General features: G+C 38.4%; 1 pseudogene; it reads left to right on the top strand.

Annotated features, from left to right (window-relative positions):
* LOC105860252 (histone deacetylase complex subunit SAP18 pseudogene) overlaps positions 1-12,642 on the top strand; it is a 28,831-nt pseudogene extending 16,189 nt beyond the window's left edge.
* Positions 12,643-21,705: the final 9,063 nt, after the last annotated feature.

Raw genomic sequence — 21,705 nt, 5'->3', positions numbered from 1 at the left:
CGGGTTGCTCAAGGTCTGGAGTTTGAGACCAGCCTGAGCAAGAGCAAGACCCCATCTCTACTAAAAATAGAAAGAAATTAATTGGCCAACTAAAAATATATAGAAAAAATTAGCCGGGCATGGTGGCGCATGCCTGTAGTCCCAGCTACTTGGGAGGCTGAGGCAGAAGGATTGCTTGAGCCCAGGACTTTGAGGTTGCTGTGAGCTAGGCTGACGCCACGGCACTCTAGCCAGGCAACAGAGTGAGACTCTGTCTCAAAAAAAAAAAAGAATATTTTTGTAGATTTCTTTGAGCACTACAGACAGATAAAAAAAATCCATCTAGGATTGTCATTATAATTGTCATTAAGCAGTTATTATGGAGATCCAGCACAACTTTTTGCTCCGAACATTGCCCCAAATCACACGCACATAATTTCAATTTAATCAAGCAGGAGGAACAGGTGGAGCAGATGGCAGCCGTGATAGGATCAGCAAGCGTGATGGCTGCAAAAAAATAAACAAAAAACACTTATATTCCCAGTAACAAACTGAAATCAAGAGCTTTTGGCATAATACTTGAGTCATGTATGTATGATGTCTCAGCAGGTTTAAATGCTGGTTTCAGAAGTATTTCTGTAAATAGGGTTAGGCAGAAATCCATAACTAAGCAAATAATAGCTCCTTTTATCGTTTTATAAAACCCTGGGGACATTGTAGTTATTTTTTTATTGTGTTTTGTTTTATTTCACATAGTCTGGGGTGCCCTAGAACTATTTAAGATCCTGTCTGTTGAAACCCTCCAAGTTTGCTGTCAACCTTTGAACAAATATTTTGATTTACTAAGGAACTTAAATCAGATAAGAGACTCTAGAGGAAATAAAATCATCCAAAAATTGTTGTCCTAAGAGATTTAGTTATTTTCTTAGTCATGAATCTGCTACAAACTGCATGTTTTAAAAAGCTAACTTTCTGCTAGCACTACAGTTCTGAGGGCATAATGAATCCCTAAGATTTGATATCTTGGTAAAAATAGATCTGTGGATTAGTGGTAGATAACAGGGTCCCCAAAATAGAATCACATATCCTGCTTTAAAATGTCTCAATATTTTGAACTCTTTGAATTTGAAGAGGAATCTGGATATTATATATTGGACCAAGATTATATTGTAAATAGTTTTTATAAATAAAACCCTATCACTTTAAATTACCTTGTGGTGAGGTCTTCCAACTAAATTGAAGCTCTAGATTTTTTTGAGTGTTGACTGTTTATTATAAGTGCTTTACATTTATCAACCCGTTCAATCCTTACAGCAATCGCACAAAGCAGACACTATCTATTAGCCCCATTTTCCAGATGAGAAAACTGAGATGCAAAGAGACAAGCCAATTTGCCAAAGGTTATACAGGTAATAAATAGCAGTATTTCAAATCCAGCTCCAAAACTACATGCTTAGCCACTGTCATCCTCGAGGCAAAATTTCCTCAGTGTTGTCCACAGACCTTGTACATCAGAATCACTTGGAGAGCTTATTTAAAAGTTCCATTCCCAAACTCCTGAAGGTGAAAAAGAAATAAAAATAAATAAAAGTTCCAGTTCTTGGGGGAAACTATCCACCCCACTATGCTCTCTATCTCAGAATGGACCTATCTTACCTTCTGTGGATCTCATGTGCCAGTAGGTCTCAAATTTAGAGGTTATCAGAATCACTTTTAGAGCTTGTTAAAAATGCAGGCATGTAATCCTAGTACTCTGGGAAGCCAAGGCGGGAGGATCGCTCAAGGTCAGGAGTTCGAGACCAGCCTGAGCAAGAGTGAAACCCTGTCTCTACTAAAAATAGAAAGAAATTAGCTGAGCAACTAAAAATATATATAGGAAAAAAAAAATTAGCCAGGCATGGTGGCGCATGCCTATAGTCCCAGCTGGAGGCTGAGGTAGGAGCCTCCAGTCCCTCTGGAGGCTGAGGCAGGAGGATTGCTTAAGCCCAGGAGTTTGAGGTTGCTGTGAGCTAGGCTGATGCCACATTACTCTAGCATGGGCAATAGAGTCAGACTCTGTCTCAAAAAAAAAAAAAAAATTCAGGCATTGAATATTAAGTTTTTGAAATCTTGATGGTTAGAATGGTGAAAAGCTTCCAGAGTTTTCCTGTTTCTTGACATTCTTTTATTGTGGGAAAAGAGGTTTATTATATCATTCAAGTATACACGATGTAACAAAAGTCCAGGTCTGGATGATGGAACGGAGTTACTTGGCTGCTCTGCATGGTAACATAGAAGTTTGTCTTCATTGTGAATGGAGTTGTAGCTCTGAAGATCTATTTTATTTTTGTGGAGGTAGGGGATGAGGTATAACTATCAAGAGGTGTGATTTCTAGGTAAGGGAGTTATGCCCAAGCACACTCCCGCTAAAGGGAGGTATACTGAATTCTGCGACATGATGATAGAAGCTTCAGGAGGAAGACAGTCCATAGGGACACTGCAGAGAGGTCTGGTTGACGGACTCTAGAAGAATTACAACTATCTAATTTTCTGATGATTCCATCTGATCTCCACTATTGGATTATTAGTTATATATCTTTCTAAAAAAAAATTTTTTTTTTTGAGACAGAGTCTCACTGTGTTGCCCTGGCTAGAGTGCTGTGGTGTCAGCCCAGCTCACAGCAACCTCAAACTCCTGGGCTCAAGTAATTCTTCTGCCTCAGCCTCTCAAGTAGCTGAGACTAATAGGCATGCGCCACCATGCCTGGCTAATTTTTTCTATGTATTTTTAGTTAGCCAATTAATTTCTTTGTATTTTTTTTTCTTTTTTTTGTTGACAGTGTCAAAAAATCTTTCTATTTTTAGTAGAGACAGGGTCTCACTCTTGCTTAGGCTGGTTTCAAACTCCTGACCCTGAGCAATCCTCCCACTTCAGCCTCCCAGAGTGCTAGGATTACAGGGGTGATCCGCTGTGCCCGGCCTCTAAATTTTTTTAATAGTTGCCCTATATACCTTTTAACATTACTGTTTGCCTTCAGACAATATATTACCATTTCATGTATGGCGTGAAACACATTCCTTCCAATTCCTTTTTCCCATCACTTGTGCTATACATTTTACTTTTATATATATTATAAACTCCACAATATATTATAGCCATTTTTGCTTTAGACAGTCAATTATCTTTTAGAATGATTAAAAATAAGAAAAAAAGTATTTTATTTTTATCAATTCTGGAGCTCTCTATTCTTTGTATAGATTTAAAGTTTTCATCTGGTATTATACTCTTTCTGCCTGAAGAACTTCTTGTAATATCTCTATAGCAAAGATGAGTTGGAAATTCATTCTCTCAGCTCTTGTTTTCTGAAAAGAATTTATTTTGCTTTCATTTTTGAAAGATGTTTTCACTGAGTATATAATTCCAGGTTGATTGTTTTTCTCTTTTAGTACATGGCAGATGTCACTACATTATCTTCAAGTTTGCTTCGTTTCTGATGAAATTACAACTGTAAGTTTTATCATTGTTCCTCTGTATATGATGTATCTTCTCACCATTTTCAAGATTTTCTCATTATCTTTGGTTTCCAGTAGTTTATGTTTTACCTAGATATGAATTTTATTTTCATTTTTTTATGTTTTATTTTATTATTTTTACTTTGCATTTATTTTGCATGGGGATTATCTGAGCTTCTTGGATCTGTAGTTTGATGTCTTCTATCATTTTTGGAAAGTTCTGAGCCATTATCTTTTAAAATATTTCTTATGCCCTTCTCTCTTTCTTTCTCTCTCTCTTTCTGTCCTCCTTCTCTTCCTTCTCCTCATCCTTTTTGGATTCCAATTATGCATATATTACACTGTTTGGATCCTTCTTTTATTTTCTTTTTCCTCTTAGTGTTTTAATTTGGATCATTCCTATTGAACTATCTTCAAATTCTCTAATTCTTTCCTCAAACTTGTCATATCTACTGATAAACCTATCAAAGGGATTCTTTATCTCTAATATCACATGTTTTATTTCTAACATTTTAATTTGACTCTTACATTTTTGGGGAGAAATCTTTGTCATATCACCTACCCCCAAAGGTGACAAATGAGCTTACATCTTTGCAACAGTGTGGGCATTGACTTTGTTTTTTTTTCATTTTTCGGGGGGACAGTATCATCCTAAACCCATGGGGGGAAATATATGGATCTTCAGAACTACCATTGCTGCCCACGGGAGACAGCTTTTCTGCAGTTAACACATTTGGGATGTTCAAAAAAATTTATATATCTATATAGATATTCATTTGATGTCTTTCAATCAATTATAATCATTTTTTAAATGCTCAGTTTGTCTCAAATTTGCCTGGGAGAAGTCCCTTCAGACTAACTACTATGTCCTTTTGAAATGACCCAATAAGTCTTTGATAATTTCCCCCACTTTCTGACCCAACAAAATATCTCAGGTTCCCCTTATATATTTCCAATTCCAGACTCAAAATCTGAGAATCTCTTCTAATAGAAAATGGGCTATTAGGGATAGTATTAGGGATAAAAATATGGGCTCTATATATAACTCACTGATTCAATTGCCATTGCTTCTAGTCCTTTTAGTGATCTGAGTGAGGAAATACATATTTTCAAAATAATGAATTTTATTATTTACAAATAAAAGTGAACATTACAGGGTTTTTCTCATTTTCCTTTATATTATACTTTAACACCACTAAATTATGTATTTCCTAATCCTACAATATAAAAAATAGCTTTAAACAACAATATTAATATTACTACTAACAAAAAGATTACCAATAAATTTTAATGTCTCTGTGCCATTCTTTCTGCCTTTAGAATATAACCCATTAGGGGCAGATAGTTGAAATATTATGTTTTAAAAATCATTTTGAATATTTCTTTTCTCAAAGTGGTTATATTAACAACTTTTTGTATAGTTAGGTTTATTTCCTGCCTTTTTAATAACAGCTTTATTGATAATTCATATACTATACAATCCACTCATTTATTTCAATTCAATATGTTTTAGTATATTCACAGAATTGTGCAACCACTACAACAAATTTAGGAACATTCATTTGTTTTTAAATTTTAGAAATTATTTTTTCTTTTTCTTTTTGAATTTATAAAACATTTACATGAAAAAAAAGAAAAAAAAAAAACAAAACATTTACATGATTCCAAATTCACTACCATATGACATGCAAAAGTCCATCAACTAATGAATAGATAAACATAATAAGCTATATTAACACAGTGGAACACTATTTGGCAACTTAAAATAAATTATTTAGAGTGTGTTCTCCACAATAGAATTAAACCAGAAATCAATAAAAGAACAATAATAGGAAGATCTCCAAATACTTGAAAGCTAAAAAGTACACTTTTAAATAATACTTGTGTGTGTCAAAAAAGAAATCTCAAGGGAAATCAAAAGCACATTAAACTAAATAAAAATGCAACATATCAAAATTTGTTATCCCAAATTTGTTATCCCAAAATTTGGGATACAGTTAATGCAATGCTGAGAGGAAACTTATTACACTAAATGCATACATTAGAAAAGTGGAAAAGTCTCAAATCAATACTCTAAGCTAGCCCCTCAAGAGCTAGCAAACTAAGGCAGACTACTCTGGGAATGAGAACATGCAAAATCAGCCTATAGAAAGATATATACCTTATCAGGCTGATTTGAAAAAAGGCAGAAAAAAAAAAAGCACCCACATTTACTTGTGCAGCTAATTATAATTCAACATTATTTAAGAACTTAAAGACCAAAAAATAAATATTTTTTTTAAATATTTCAAAAGACCTAGGGGAAAAAAAAAAACCCAAATAAAGCAGAAAGGAAATAATAAAGATAAGAACAGAAATCAATGAAATTAAAAACAGAAGAATAATAGATAAAATCAAAAAACAAAGAGCTGGTTCTTTGAAGAGGTTAGTAAAATTGACAAGCCTGGTGAAGACTGGCAAAGAAAGAAAGAAAGAGATAAGACACAAATTACCAATGAAACAGGGATATGAATGAAGACCCTGCAGACAGCAAAAGGACAACAAGAGAATACTACAGACAACTCTACACACATAAATTTGACAATTTAGATGAAATGGACCAATTCCTTGAATAACACAAACTACCCAACTAAACCAATACAAAATAGATAACTTGAATAGCCCTGTAACTATTAAGAAAACTGAATTTTTATTTACCCTTCCCCCGCCCACCAAAAAAAAAGCCCTCTAAGCCTAGAGGGTCTCAATGACAAAATTCTACCAAACCCTTAAAGAAGATTTGACACCAAATCTGCACAATGTCATCCAGAAACTAGAAGAGGAAGGAATACTTTTCAGTTTATATATTACCTGTTATTAAACTATTATCTGATAGTAAAATAAGACAAAAACAGTATTCAAAAAAGAACACTGCAAACCAATATCCCTTCTGAAAACATTAGCAAATAGAATTTAGCAAATAAAACTGTAAAATGAATTATACATCTGACCAATTGGAGTTTATCCAGGGAAGGAAGGCTGGACCAACATTGGAAAAAAATCAATCAATATAATATCCTATTAACAGGCTAAGAAAGAAAGAAAAAGAAAGAAAAATTGCACAACCACATCAATTGATGGAGAAAGTGCATTTGACAACAATTTAACACCCTCAGAAAAATAGGACTGCAGGGACACTTTTTCAACTTGACAATGAGCATCTACAAAAACTGCATTTAACATTATATTTAATGTTAATGAATGAATGACTTCTGTCTATGATTGGCAACAAGGCAAGAACATCTGCCCCCACCACTCTTATTTGCTAGCCAGAGCAAAAGGCAATAAAAGGGATACAGATCAGAAAGGAAGAAATAAAACTGTTCGTATTTGCAGATGATATCATGGTCTATGCAGAAAATCTCAAGAAATCTATTTTAAAAGAAAAAAGTTGTTCCTTAAACAAATAAGTGAGTTCAATAAGGTCACAGGATATAAGATAAAATCACAAAAATCAATTATACATGTGGACACCAATTTTTGAAATATATTATCGTTGATAATTATTCCCCCAAAACTAAATGCTTAGGTGTAAATCTGTTAAAACATGTGTATGCTAAAAACTATAAAATGCTGATGGAAGAAATCAAAACATACTGTGTTCATGTATTGAAAAACTCAACATAGTGAAGATGTCAGTTCTTCCTAATTTATATACAGGCAGTAAAATTGATATATAGATAGCAAATAGACATAACTCTATACCTCAATGGACCAGAAAAATGAACTCAGAAATAGACCTGTGCAGGCCAGGTGCGGTGGCTCACGCCTGTAATCCTGGCACTCTGGGAGGCTGAGGCGGGTGGATGGTTTGAGCTCAGGAGTTTAAGACCAACCTGAGCAAGAGCAAGATCCCGTCTCTACCAAAAATAGAAAGAAATTAGCTGGATAACTAAAAATATATGTAGAAAAAATTAGCTGGGCATGGTGGCACATGCCTGTAGTCCCAGCTACTTGGGATGCTGAGTCGGTAGGATTGCTTGAGCCCAGGAGTTTGAGGTTGCTGTGAGCTAGGCTGACGCCACAGCACTCTACTCAGGGCAACACAGTGAGACTCTATCTCAAAAAATTTAAAAAAAAAGAAAAGAAAGAAATATACCTATGCAAATATGCCCAGTTGATTTTTGACAAAGGTAAAAACACAGTTCAATGGAGGAAAGATAGGCTTTTTAAAATAAACTTTTATTGTAGAATAGTTTAGACTTGGGGGAAAATTACAAAGATAGGACAGAGAGTTTCTATATATCTCATGCCAATTTTGCCCGTTATTAACATCTTATGTCAGTATGGTACATTTCTTACAGTTAATAAACAAATATTAATATATTGTTATGAACTCACATCCATACTTCATTCTGATTTTCTTAGTTTTCACCAATGTGCTTTGTCAGATCCAGTATCCCATCCGGGATGCCACATGACATTTTGTTGCCATGTCTCCTTGGGCTCCTCTTGGCTATGAAAGTTTCTCATACTTTCTTGGTTTTTGATGATCTTAACAGTTTTGAGAAATATTGGAAGGTATTTTGAGGAATGTGTCCCCTACAACAATAGGGCTTATCTGATGTTTTTCTCATGAATAGATTGGGATTGTGAATGAGTTTTGGGGGAAAAGCTAAAGAGATAAAGTACCATTTTTATCACATCATGTGAACGGTGCGCATAGACCTGTCGCTGTTTATGTTAACTTTGAGATAGTGTTTGCCAGGTTTCTCCACTGTAAGATTACTCTTTTTCTCTGCTTTTCTCTTTGAATTTAATTTTAGAAAAACAAAGTACTGATACACGCTATAACATACATAAACTTCAAGTATAGCACGTGAGTGAAAGAAGCCGGACACAGAATACCACACATATTGCATGATTCCGTGTGTGAAATGTCCAAAAAAGGCAAATCTTTAGAGACTGACAGGAGATTAGGGACTGCCCAGGGCTGGGCGTAGGGCAGTGGAGGTATTCCAAATGAGGGTGGAAGAAATTTGGGCTGATGGAAATGTTCCAAAATTAGACTGTAGGGATGGTTGTAAAACTTTCTAAGTCTACTAAAAACTCACTGAATTGTAAGCTTTTAATGAGTGAATTTTATACTTCAATACAGGTATTTTTTTTTTTTTTTTTGAGACAGAGTATCATTCTGTTGCCCAGGCTAGAGTGAGTGCCATGGCGTCAGCCTAGCTCACAGCAACCTCAAACTCCTGGGCTCAAGCAATCCTGCTGCCTCAGCCTCCCAAGTAGCTGGGACTACAGGCATGCGCCACCATGCCTGGCTGATTTTTTCTATATATATTAGTTGGCCAATTAATTTCTTTCTTTCTTTTTTTTTTTTTTTTTTTTGAGACAGAGTCTCGCTTTGTTGCCCAGGCTAGAGTGAGTGCCATGGCGTCAGCCTAGCTCACAGCAACCTCAAACTCCTGGCTCAAGCAATCCTCCTGCCTCAGCCTCCCAAGTAGCTGGGACTACAGGCATTCGCCACCATGCCCGGCTAATTTTTTTTGTATATATATTAGCTGGCTAATTAATTTCTTTCTATTTATAGTAGAGACGGGGTCTCGCTCTTGCTCAGGCTGGTTTCGAACTCCTGACCTCTAGCAATCCACTCGCCTCGGCCTCCCAGAGTGCTAGGATTACAGGCATGAGCCACCGTGCCCGGCCCAATACAGCTATTTTTTAAAGAAACTCCAAACAGAGAAGTCTGTCTTCCACTTTTGCCCTCAACCCTGTTCTCTCTCATGCCCTGTAGGAAATCATTTTTATCAGTCTTTGGTTTACTCCACCAGTTTTCCTTTGGCAAACATAAGCAAATATATATGCATACATAAAGTAATGTCTTAAGTGATTTTAAAATTTTGCCTTAAATGCTATTGATTAAGCAAAAGTAAGTCTAATTACTTACTAATTAATTAAGTCTAAGAAGAAATTCCCTTTAAACTGCATAGAGATTCTAAAAGACAATTTGGGGGCTCCAGAAAAGTGTTAAAATTTATTTTTTTCTACCCCCCAAAAGTGTTAAAATTTATAACCTTGTTTGCAATGTGCCTAGTTACTAATGAATTTGAATGAGGGGGGTTCACAAATTAAGAACAAGAAGAGGCCGGGCGCGGTGGCTCACGCCTGTAATCCTAGCACTCTGGGAGGAGGAGGCGGGTGGATCACTCGAGTTCAGGGGTTCGAAACTACCCTAAGCAAGAGCGAGACCCTGTCTCTACTACAAATAGAAAGAAATTAATTGGCCAGCTAATATATATAGAAAAAATTAGCCGGGCATGGTGGCACATGCCTGTAGTCTCAGCTACTTGGGAGGCTGAGGCAGGAGGATCACTTGAGCCCAGGAGTTTGAGGTTGCTGTGAGTTAGGCTGATGCCATGGCACTCACTCTAGCCTGGACAACAAAGCGAGACTCTGTCTCAAAAAAAAGAGAGAGAGAGAGAGAGAAAGAACAAGAAGAGGGAGGAGAGAGAGTGGAAATGATAAAATTGTCTTATGGGAGAACAGACAGAAACAGTTTGCAACGGCTGGGAGGAAAGGCTGCAAGTGAAAAAGGGTTGTGTGTGTGCGTGCTTGTGTGTCTATGCATGTTTGTGTGTGTGTGTGTGTGTGTGTGTGTGTGTGTGTGTGTGTTGTCTGCGTCGGTGCATCTGTGTAAGAAAGAAATTGTCTTTAGTGGCTTTTGCTAAACAGTGCATACTGAGTATCTAAAATAAAGTCTGGGCCGGGCGCGGTGGCTCACGCCTGTAATCCTTGCTCTCTGGGAGGCCAAGGCGGGTGGATTGCTCGAGGTCGGGAGTTCGAAACCAGCCTGAGCAAGAGTGAGACCCCGTCTCTACTATAAAAATAGAAAGAAACTAATTGGCCAACTAATATATATAGAAAAAATTAGCCGGGCATGGTGGCGCATGCCTGTAGTCCCAGCTACTTGGGAGGCTGAGACAGAAGGATCGCTTGAGCCCAGGAGTTTGAGGTTGCTGTGAGCTAGGCTGACGCCAAGGCACTCACTCTAGCCTAGGCAACAAAGCGAGACTCTGTCTCAAAAAAAAATAGACTCTGTCTCAAAAATAAATAAATAAATAAATAAATAAATAAAATAAAATAAAATAAAATAAAATAAAGTCTGGGACTTCGTGCTCTTGCTCGGTGCAGGGGTCGGAGGTCAGGGAGAGCTTCTCACGGGCCATAAGAGGAAGGTGGCGGTAGAATCACGCATCACCCGGGAGGAAATTAAGAAGGAGCGAGAGAAGCCGATCAACCGAGAAGACCTGCCCGTGGCTGTTCCGGGTCTCCACCACCACCGAATGGACGGGTTCTCCTGCAGGAACATACCGTCCAGCGAGCTGCAGGTCTACACTTGGCTGGATGCAACCTTGAAAGAACTGACTAGTTTAGTGAAAGAAGTCAACCCAGAAGCTAGAAAGAAGGGAACACACTTCAATTTTGCAATCGTTTTTTTTTACAGATCTTGAAAGACCTGGCTACCGAGTTAAGGAGATTGGCAGCACCATGTCTGGCCGAAAGAGGACTGATGATTCCATGATCCTGCAGTCGCAGAAGTTCCAAATAGGAGATTATTTGGACATAGTGATTACCCCTCCAAATCGAGCACCACCTCCTTCAGGGTGCACGAGAACCCTATTAAATTCTATTTACTATTTCTTGAATTTATTTTTTGGTCAGTTTTGTAAAATAAGCTTACATGTTCTTTTTCCTCCTGTGATGATTGCCATTAAGCCTTTAAATTCTAAACAAATTATAATGCATCTATTTAGGAGTTTAGATTTGGATGTGCTATGTTATAAATATTAATAGAAAATCCGTGTGTATCAAGCCCTTCTGTAAAGAAGGTGCTTAGCTATGAAGGTGGTTTCTATGAAGAAAAGTGCGCTTAGCATTCTGTGTAAAACTGTATTGTTAAATACATGTGTGTACTCGGAGAAAATAAAAAAAATTAAATGAAGTCTGTTGTACTCCAAGTTCTCCAATCCAGCAGAGGGAGGAAGAAAGCGAAGTCATGCATTTGCCAGTTTCCCATTTTGGCCACTAGATGGCAACGCCGACCAAAACGCAATCCTGCTCTTAGGACAAAAGAAAGGGGTTGCATAGTAGGTACACTGTTGGTGCATACTCTACAGTTTTAAGTATGCTTACCTCAGGAAGAGAATGTATAAATTTATGCACCTATAAATGTATAAGTACATCTAAGAATACAAGCCAAGTGTGTAAGTGAAATGCAAAATCTCCTCCCTGGTTGTTGACATTAATTTTTGCACTCACTAAAACTTACATTTGAGACATTACCTGACATAAAAATCGGTTAGGTTCCAAAAGTGAGAAATTTTAAGTCATTAGGTATTAAGATCATAAAATCTATTTGACTCTCCTGTCAACACTTTAAAACCTAACTATCATGGTCTGACACGGTGGCTCATGCCTGTAATCCTAGCACTCTGGGAGGCTGAGGGGGGAGAATTGCTTGAGCTCAGGAGTCTGAGCAAGAGCCAGACCCGTCTCTACTAAAAATTAAAAAATTACCCAGATGTGGTGGTGCGTGCCTGTAGTCCCAGCTACTCTGGAGGCTGAGGCAAGAGGATCGCTTGAGCCCAGGAGTCTGAGGTTACAGTGAGTTATGATGACGACAAGGCCACTCTAGCCTGGGCGACAGAGTGAGACTCTGTCTCAAAAAGCAAAAACAAAAACCTAACTATCACATTTTAAAATGCTTCCATGGGGAAGGTTTTGATTTCAAGTTGTTATGCCAAGAGACTATCTTCCTGCCTTCCCACTCTCTTAAGGCGGTGGGGATTTCTGCAGCTCTAAGCCGCAGTGGCAGCCTGTAGCCCCATGGGTGTCAAGGATTAGTGTCGTAGGCTCCTTTCTCTCTTCCCATTTTATCATGATGAGGCCATCTCCTTCCAATTTCAGTGGTGTTTCTATAAGGATTTTCCTCTTCTCCAGTGCCCCATGCATCAGAAGAATTTGTGTGTTGTCATGGCTATCTTGAAACCACACAACCTTTTTATGGTTTTCCCAAGGGCTTTTTGTGTGATTAGGTTTGGTTTTACTGTTCATTACAACAGGAAACAGGAAAAAGGTAAAAACACCAAAGAGAAAGCTACAAAGTTCCAAACAATTCCACAATGAATAGTCTCACAAGGAGAGTTTTGGAATGTAAACAAAAGCTTTGATCATTCCCACTACTCTACAGCCACAGTTCAGCTCTTTTCTTGACGGCCAACCTCTGCCAACTTTTAAAACTCTTTCATTCCCTGGGAGGGTTATGCTTTTGGCTGTCCTCCACCACCCTCCTCTCCCATTCCTCCCCACCACCTTCTGTGATTTAATATTTACAGGAAAAGCTGTAGATACATATGGAATGTTTGGGCATACAGAAATAACTAAATGAGATTTAGTTACACTTGGAGGAAAACCCAGATTTTTCACCCAAGTTTTCCTCCTTCAGGAAAAAAAAAAAAGGCTATGGTGGGCTTTTTCTTAATAGAGCAAGGGATGAAGAACCGATTGGGAAATGAAGACCTGGCCTGAAGCTGAGCATGCTACAGAGTAGACAGCTTAAAGGCGGGGGGCAGTCACAGGAAGGGGATGAAGTGACATCTAATATATGCTTCACATTTAGTAAGTGCTACAGTATGCTATTCAGGATCTGAATAATCAAGAAATCTTTGGCCGGGCGTGGTGGCTCACGCCTGTAATCCTAGCACTCTGGGAGGCCGAGGTGGGCAGATCGCTCAAGGTCAGGAGTTTGAAACCAGCTTGAGCAAGAGCGAGACCCCGTCTCTACTATAAAAATAGAAAGAAATTAATTGGCCAACTAATATATGTAGAAAAAATTAGCTGGGTATGGTGGCACATGCCTATAGTCCCAGCTACTTGGGAGGTTGAGGCAGAAGGATTGCTTGAGCCCAGGAGTTTGAGGTTGCTGTGAGCTAGGCTGACGCCATAGCACTCACTCTAGCCTGGGCAACAGAGTGAGACTCTGTCTCAAAAAAAATAAAATAAAATAAAAAAAAGAAATCTTTTCCAATGTAATGTAGGTCCGGTTTGAATTAGCAGAGAGAAAATGTCTGAATTAAATCTGTCAAGGCAGATGATGCTAGTGTCTCAGACTTGACCGTGTCCAGCTGCCAGCATCAGAGTCCTTGTGCCCGAAGACTTTCGCTGCCCGGTGGAGTCTAGCCTGCTGCACCAGGCTCAGGAGCATGAACAGACAAACAGGAGTAGTCCTTCAAAAATGACTGATGGGAGCTGGTGGAGTAATACCACAGCTCCTTCACCCTACCAGCGAGACAGCTCTGAGACTTGTCTTATACTGGATCCCAGAGTTGCCAGCTGGATTGAGTTCCAATTGTTCATAATGGTAACTGGCATGATAGCACAGACCATTCATTGGCCTTCCATTCCTTGCTTCTCTTCCCTGCTCAACAAAAATACTTCCTGGGATCCCAAATAAACTACTTACTCTCAATTCCTTGTCTCATAGAATTTGCTTTTATTTATCTATTTTTTTTTTGAGACAGAGAGTCTCGCTCTGTGGCCCAGGCTAGAGTGAGTACCTTGGCGTCAGCCTAGCTCACAGCAACCTCAAACTCCTAGGTGCAAGCGATCCTCCTGCCTCAGCTTCCCGAGTGGCTGGGACTAAAGGCATGTGCCACCATGCCCGGCTAATTTTTTTTTCTATATATATTAGTTGGCCAATTAATTTCTTTCTATTTATAGTAGAGATGGGGTCTCACTCTTGTTCAGGCTGGTTTCGAACTCCTGACCTCGAGCAATCCTCTCGCCTCGGCCTCCCAGAATGCTAGGATTACAGGCGTGAGCCACCGCGCCCGGCCAGGATTTGCTTTTAGGAAAGTACAAATTAAGAATATATAAATATTAATACCAATTTGATAGTAAATGAGAAAAATAAAGGAAGAAAGAAAGAAAGAAAGAAAGAAAGAAAGAAAGAAAGAAAGAAAGAAAGAAAGAAAGAAAGAAAGAAAGAAAGAGAACAGATTTTTTATTGTGGTAAAATATGCACAATATAATATTTATTATTTCAACCATTTTTAAGTGTACAATTCAGTGGCATTAAGTACATTCACATTATTGGGCAACCATCACCACTACCCATCTCCAGAACTTTTTTATTAACCCAAACTGAAACTCTACCTATTAGACAAGGACTCCCTATTCCTCCTTCCCCAGCCCCTGTTGACCACCATTCTACTTTCCTTCTTATTAATTTGACTATTCTATGCATCTCATATAAGTGGAATCATGGAAAGTGTGTTATTTTGTACCTGGCTTATCTCATATAGCATAATATCTTCGAGGTTCACCTATGTTATAGCATCTATAAGAATTTGATCTCTTTTTAAAGCTGGAAAATATTTTATTCTATGTATAAACCACATTTTTTTATCCATTCATTCATTGATAAACATTTGGGTTAGTTCCACCTTTTGGCTATTGTAAAAAATGCTGCTATAAACAGTAGTGCACAAATATCTGTTCAAGTCTCTGCTATCAATATTTTTGGGTAGATAGTCAGAAGCAGAATTTCTGGATTATATGGTAATCCTATGTTTAATATTTTAAGAAACCACTATACTATTTTCCATAGTGATGGCACCATTTTACATTCCCACCAGCAATGTACAGGGGTTCAAATTTCTTCATCGCCCTGCCAAGACTTGTTATTTTCTAGGCTTTTGTTCTTGTTTTTGTTTTGTATAGTAGTCATCTTATTGGGCATAAAGTGGTATCTTGCTGTAGCTTTTATTCACATTTTCTTAATTATTAGCATGTTTCCATGAGCCTATTGATCATTTGTATATCTTCTCTGGAGAAATGTCAATTCAAGTGCTCACTTTTTGTTTGTTTGTTTGTTTGTTTTTGTTTAAATAGAGACAATGTCTCACTCTTGCTCAGGTTGGTCTCAAACTCCTGAGCTCAAGTAATCCTCCTGCCTCAGCCTCCCAGAGTACTAGGATTACAGGCGTGAGCCACTGACACTTTTTAATTGTATTATTTGGGGTTTTTTAAATTGTTGAGTTGTAACAGTTCTTTATGTATTGTAGATATTAGCCCATTACCAAATATATGGTTTGCAAATATTCTCTCCTATTTTGTGGGTTGCCTTTTCACTCTCCTAATAATGTCCTTTGATCAACAGAAGTTTTTTAATTTTGATGAAGTCCAGTTTATCTGTTTGCTTTAGTTGCCTGTGCTTTTGATGTCCCATGCAAGAAATCATTGTCAAATCCAATGTCACGAAGCTTCTTCTTTATGTTTTCTTTTAAGAGTTTCATAGATTTACTTTTTTCATTTAGGTCTTTGATCCATTTTGAGTTGATTTTTGTATTAATATATGGTAATTTTTATAAGGTAAGGGTCCAATTTTATTCTCTTTCAAGTAGTAAATAAATTTTAAAGTAAAATAAAGCCTCAATGATTATTACATGAATAGTTTTGCTCAGGGCAAGGGGGAATATTTTGTTGTCTTTAATAATCTTCTTAAATTCATGTTTAGATTATGGATTTCTGGCAAATGACCCATGCCGTATGAAAAGGCTAGTACAATGGCAGGAAGAGAGTGAGAACTCTGAAATCTATGGATACTAAACAGTGGGATCTGACTACACAAGTGAGTGATTTCAACTTCAGTATCACCTTCCTGACTTTTGAGGGGCAAATTGAATATAATATTTTATTTAAGAGATAAAGATATCCTTCATAAAGGTTATGAGAAAGCCACAAATTATATTACATCTATTGTCACATTAAGAATGACTTAATAGGCCGGGCGCGGTGGCTCATGCCTGTAATCCTAGCTCTCTGGGAGGCCGAGGCGGGCGGATTGCTCAAGGTCAGGAGTTCAAAACCAGCCTGAGCAAGAGCGAGACCCCGTCTCTACTATAAATAGAAAGAAACTAATTGGCCAACTGATATATATATAAAAAATTAGCCGGGCATGGTGGCGCATGCCTGTAGTCCCAGCTACTCGGGAGGCTGAGACAGAAGGATCGCACGAGCCCAGGAGTTTCAGGTTGCTGTGAGCTAGGCTGATGCCACGGCACTCACACTAGCCTGGGCAACAAAGCGAGACTCTGTCTCAAAAAAAAACAAAAAAACTGACTTAATAATAGTTTTAAATTAATTAAAACATAACTATCCATAGATATAACCTGTTTCATCCCATTACATACAAAAATGTATGTAATTTCATATCAAATATAACTATCTCTTACTACCAACAAAATCGGGTTTTTTTGTTGTTGTTTGTTTGTTTTTTGAGACAGAGTCTCACTCTGTTGCCCAGGCTAGAGTGTCAGCCTAGCTCACAGCAACCTCAAACTCCTGGGCTCAAGCGATCCTCCTGCCTCAGCCTCCCGAGTAGCTGGGACTACAGGCATGCGCCACCATGCCTGGCTAATTTTTTCTATATATTTTTAGTTGGTCAATTAATTTCTTTCTATTTTTAGTAGAGATGGGGATCTCGATCTTGCTCAGGCTGGTTTCGGACTCCTGACCTCCAGCGATCGTCCTGCCTCCCAGAGTGCTAGGATTACAGGCGTGAGCCACCACGCCCGCCTCCAAATCGTTTTTTTAAATACCTAAATGCCTATTTGTTTAGTTTTATTATGCCAAAAAGCAAAATACTGCTCCAAAATGTAAGCAACATAGAGAGGAAAAAGGCATAGGCAAAGTCTTCCTCTGAGGTCTAGTTAGCAGGAAACCCCAAACCATTATTCACCTCAAGTCATTCCCAGGTTTTGTGAGAAACCCATAAAAACACATTCAAATTGTTAGAACTTTGGGGAAAGGAGTTTTAGAAAATGAGTTTGATTTTTAAAATCCTGAAGAAGGAAACAAAAAGAGCTCATAAAACTCTACTTCTTAGCTTCAAATATTGGAATATGTTTTTTAAGCCTCATGGTATCGTATGAAAAATTAGTATTACAATGAGTCACTAGGAGGGGAATAACAATTTTTTTTAATAAGTAGAAGGCCAGAGGTGAACATTTCAGAACCCTGCACTTCTAGTTTCACCAAAAGTTGTCTCCACGTTTGCTTTTCTCTCCAATCTAATGTTTAAAAACTGTGAGGTTTCCTGCAAAGGAAATAAAGGGACAGGTACCTAGAGCAATTCACTTTTAAAATGTTTTTCCTACATTAAGTATAATTACACCTTACATCCAATGAAAGAAGAGGAATTTCCCTCAATTATATGCTCCTTGGCTTTTGCTGTTATTGCATCTTGTCCAGAAATGCTTTGGGTCTGAATGAACCTGGCACACCCTTCTTCCCCATGTGTAATCATTAACCAAGAAATCAAATCTCAATCACTTACAATTAGATCTTGTTGACTCTGCCTCCCCAGAAGGGGAAGAAAGAAGGAAGAGGCAATTAAAAAACAAATGAATTTCTTTGAGTTTTCTACTACTGGATAATTTTGGCTTTCTTTCTTCAACTCTCCCAAGAAATAGCCCAAACGATTATTCTATCAGGTATTACATTATTTTTAAACAATAGAGTAATAAGCTTCTCTTAGAGATCCTATCCCCCCCCCCAGTTAATAACAAATTGATGACAGGCAGGAAAACTAAACAAAAAGGCAATAATAAGCCAACACATATTTATTAGACGTACTATTTATCATGTGCCTAGCAACGTTGCCAACATTTTCCATTTTGTTAGCTGAATGTGGCTTGAAGCTTCCTACAGTAAGAGCTCAACTTCATTCAATATCTCCTGCTGGTGATCTTGGCGAATACTTTCCTAACACATTAAGAAAACAAAGAGCATCCCTGCCTGCAGCTCTCGTCTCTCTCCTTTGTATTCTGTGTGTGGTGGAGGAGGAAGCAGCTGGGATTCTGGACTCTGCTTCTCCCTGCCACCGGCTCCATGGCTAGTGGGCAATTAGGAAGCAGTAAGGTTTCCATGTGCTGTATCCGATGCTCAATTAATCATAGCATCAGAATTAAAATATTTAGTTGCCTGGAAAACAGCTGTGGGCGGCCGAAGCACCAACCTTTTGAATTCTGAGTCATCCCCTGGAATGGAATACAGTGCAAATATGTTCACACCCACCCAATTTATCTCGACCTCTGGAAATTATCTTGAACAAAGCAGGCATTTCACTGCATTGGCCCTCCAGCTTGCCTTCCCGGAACAACCTTTCCTGGTGGGGAGAGTCGGACTATTTACTAAGAACTTGGAACCGCTGGGAAGTTTCAAAGCAAGGCCCGTGCTTCTGTAGTCCACCCCATTCTATCACAGGAAGATGTAGTAAGCTCTAATTTAGAGTCTTCTTGACCAAGCACGGTGGCTGATGCCTGTAATCCTAGCACTCTGGGAGGCCGAGGCGGGAGGATCACTCGAGGTCAGGAGTTTGAAACCAGCCTGAGCAAGAGTGAGACCCCATCTCTACTAAAAATAGAAAGAAATCAATTGTCCAACTAAAAATATATAGAAAAAGGGCCGGGCGCGGTGGCTCACGCCTGTAATCCTAGCACTCTGGGAGGCCGAGGCGGGCGGATTGCTCAAGGTCAGGAGTTCAAAACCAGCCTGAGCGAGACCCCGTCTCTACCATAAAAATAGAAAGAAATTAATTGGCCAACTAATATATATATATATATAAAAATCAGCCGGGCATGGTGGCTTGTGCCTGTAGTCCCAGCTACTCGGGAGGCTGAGGCAGGAGGATCGCTTGAGCCCAGGAGTTTGAGGTTGCTGTGAGCTAGGCTGACGCCACGGCACTCACTCTAGCCTAGGCAAGAAAGCGAGACTCTGTCTCAAAAAAAAAAAAAAAATATATATATATATATAGAAAAAATTAGCCAGGCATGGTGGCACATGCCTGCAGTCCCAGCTACTTGGGAGACTGAGGCAGGAGGATAGCTTGAGCCCAGGAATTTGAGGTTGCTGTGAGCTAAGCTGATGCCACGGCACTCTAGTCCATGCAACAGAGTGAGATTCTGACTAAAAAAAAAGTAGAGTCTTCTTCAACTTGTCCATCTGTATTGCAAGATATAGCTCTTAGAAAGGAACTGAAATGCTGGCAGCTGGCACTGATAGCTAATACTCCATAATTTATGTACATAAATCTACTCTGAACTTGCCATACTCATTTTCCCTTAGGATGTCATCCCTCTGCCATTTTGTTTCCGGACTATCTCCCTGTAGCATAACCTAACATGTACTCACAGAATAAAATTCATTATAACGTTAAGATGAGTGGGTAAAATAACTTAAGTAGTAAAAATTATATTAAAAGTGAAGTACAGTTGGGCGAGGTGGCTCACGCCTGGAATCTGGGAGGCTTAGGCAGGAGGATCGCTCAAGGTCAGGAGTTCAAAACCAGCCTGAGCAAGAGTGAGAACCTGTCTCTACTAAAAAAGTAGGAAGAAATTAATTGGCCAACCGAAAATATATAGAAAAAATTAGCCGGGCATGGTGGTGCATGCCTGTTGTCCCAGCTACTCAGGAGGCTGAGGCAGGAGGATTGCTTGAGCCCAGGAGTTTGAGGTTGTTGTGAGCTAGGCTGATGCCACAGCACTCTAGCCAGGGTGACCGAGTGAGACTCTGTCTCAAAAAAAAAAAAAAAAAAAAGTGAAGTATTTGCATTATTCTAAAATTGTTTTCTTCATTGAATTTATTGCCTGTCAATTTAGATACATATGTCTATATACTTAGCAACCATTTTTATTAGTTACTACCCTTAGTTTAGTATTACACTCTCAGTCCTAAGAGCAAGGGGGAGCAGATCAATGAAATAATACAAATAATCAATAGTAGAACCAGGACTGGAATATATTTCCTTCCTTTTATTTGCTTTTTAACACATACTAATCAAGGTAACCCATAACCCAAGATAAAATAAAAACCAAATACCTCCATTCAAGGGTCATTTGCTATTATCCACTGGGGAGATTTTATTTCCAGAATTTAACATTATCCTCTGCCAATAGTATATCATTTCTTTGCATTTTATAGCTGGGTCCAATTAGCTTTGCAGATAGTTTTCTTTCCATGTCTATACAATGGCAGCCTAGTGAAAATCCTTCTTGTTATTGCTATTAAACTATGCTGGATGATCTGCAAAATCTTGGGTAGTAATGAAATAGAAAAAATAAAGGCTGGGCGCGGTGGCTCAAGCCTGTAATCCTAGCACTCTGAGAGGCCGAGGCAGGCAGATTGCTCAAGGTCAGGAGTTCGAAACCAGCCTGAGCAAGAGCGAGATCCCATCTCTATTAAATATAAAAAAAGAAATTAATTGGCCAACTAATATATATAGAAAAATTAGCTGGGCATGGTGGCACACGCCTGTAGTCCCAGCTACTCGGGAGGCTGAGGCAGAAGGATTGCTTGAGCCCAGGAGATTGAGGTTGCTGTGAGCTAGGCTGATGCCACGGCACTCACTCTAGCCTGGGCAACAAAGCAAGACTCTGTCTCAAAAATAAATAAATAAATAAATAAAAAAGAAAAAAAAAAAAAAAACTATGCTGGAGCTTCCTACAGGGAAGATTTGAGTTTGATATAAGTCCATCTCATGTTTTGTACAAGAATCTCATTGTTGGAAAACCTTACCATGTATAACTCAGTTTCAGCAGTAATACTTTTTCTAGTATAGGCCCAAATGACAATACTAGAGAGAGGTTTGCTGTAATATCTGTAAACTCATTTTGAGAACTGAGTATAAAATACCCCAAACCTCATTTGACAACATGGAAAGGGAAGCAAAACTTGTTGAAGTTCAAATTTCAGTCACATTAAGGAGCTGCACTAAATGACCCTAAAATCCCTGAAGCTCTTTCAAGACCATAAATGCTGATTTTTTACTTTCTGTAATTTTTTTTTTTAACTCACCCCCCTCTGTAATGTTTTAAGTAAGATCTTACAGGTACTTTTCTTCCACTGGTCATTGAAGAAATGAAAGAAAAGAAAAAATAAAAAAATTAATAAAAAAAGATCTTACAGGTACAGAAATGAGACATATCTTTAGAGATTTCATTTACATATTTGTTCTTCATGAGATTTCTCCCTTTTAGAAGAGCTTCTTATTTCCCATGTCCCAACCTTCTTACTCAGGGTAGTTTAAGATGGTTTTATATGTTAAATAATCCATAGAACAGCTCATTTCTTATAAAATAAAACAGGAACCCAGACCCAGAAGTTAACTGCTTTTATTTGGGTTTCTGA

Source organism: Microcebus murinus, chromosome 5 (assembly GCF_040939455.1).
Source record: "Microcebus murinus isolate Inina chromosome 5, M.murinus_Inina_mat1.0, whole genome shotgun sequence".
Lineage (NCBI taxonomy): Eukaryota > Metazoa > Chordata > Mammalia > Primates > Cheirogaleidae > Microcebus > Microcebus murinus.
This window is presented reverse-complemented; position numbering and strand designations above follow the sequence as displayed.